The sequence below is a fragment of the Struthio camelus genome, chromosome 12, assembly GCF_040807025.1.
Source record: "Struthio camelus isolate bStrCam1 chromosome 12, bStrCam1.hap1, whole genome shotgun sequence".
NCBI classification, from domain to species: Eukaryota; Metazoa; Chordata; class Aves; order Struthioniformes; family Struthionidae; genus Struthio; species Struthio camelus.
The window spans coordinates 24,198,425-24,199,790 of NC_090953.1; positions in this window are offsets into that span (position 1 = coordinate 24,198,425).

Below are 1,366 nucleotides of genomic sequence, written 5' to 3' on the forward strand. Positions count from 1 at the left end.
GGCGGCGCGGCTGCTGCGTCCCCCTTCTCCTAGCAGCGGCCGAGGGCGTGGGCGAAGCGGGAGGGAGGTGAGGGAAGTGCTGCTGAGGGGCAGGCGCGCTGCCGTTTCACAGGGCTGAGGGAGCGCGCTGGGGGCCGTGCGGCGGGGGAGCTACCTGCGGTCCACGGCTGGCTCAGTGAAATGCCTGCGAAAGCCAGGGGCGATGTCGGCATCTGTATGTCCTCAGCATCGCTACTCAGGTGAAATAGGTCTGAGTCCCTGTAGAAAAGTTGTCCTAAACTCCAGCCTGCCTTTTCAGTTCTTGGGGCGGGGGGGTGGGGTGTTTTCTTTGGCGCTCTCTGCTGTTTTACAGTCTCTTCTGGATAGTGACTGTAAAGCAGTCTGGGATATCTGAATGAGGAGCTGTGTTAAATTTTAAAAAGTAGCTCTTTTTTTCCACTGCGTCTTGCCTGTCATTAGCCAACCCCGATTTGTATAGCGGGATATAAATAGAAATTGCACTTTTCTCCCTATTTTGCTTCCTCTCTTATTAGCATTATATAATCCTAGGAGCAACCTACATTTTCTTTAGAAGAAGAGTGATGGTGAGATGACTCATAATAAGATGGCAGTTATATGTTCCATTTATAGTATGTTCCTTGGCTTGTTAACAATAAAAGCATGTGCATTAGCCAACCCAGATCACTGAAGTGGGCATGAAAGAGCCTGTGGCTGTTCACAAAGATGTGAATGAGAGTTTGTACTAACCCTGAACTGACTCAGGGATGCCTGGTCACCAGCAGCCCCTGTTAAACCACTTCTTCCATCTGCGTGCTTGAAGGTGTCATGCCATTAGCATTAATCCCAGATCTGAGCATTGCCTGTCACTAGCAGCATGTATTTGACCAAGAAGAGGCTCGGCTAAATAGTCACCCTCCTAAATTAGGCAGGTCAACAAAGCTTGTGCCGACTTTTTTGCATTTTGTCACCTTTATAATTTGTCCTTATGCTGCTGGCATAGACCATGTGAATAAGGTTGAAGTGGAATGAGTAACTACTACCTCATCTGAAATAAAGCTTCCAGGTGCAGGGCTAACCTATTAGTTATTTTCTAACAGGTTGAACCATTGCTGTATACTAGTTGGTGTTTTTGTCCTGTGGACCTTGTGTTTTTCATCTGATGTTACAAGCTTGAAAGCCAGATTAACTACTTGATGAACCGTTTCCATTGTAAACAACGTTACAGTGTTTCCAACAGGAAGATGTTTATCTGAATGTTTAGTCAGTAGGGAAACCCAGGCAGAAAGGAACAAAATGACTTGACATGGTCATTGAGAAAAATCAGTAATGAAATGGAAATACAGAGTGGGCCTCCTAGCTGCTGGTT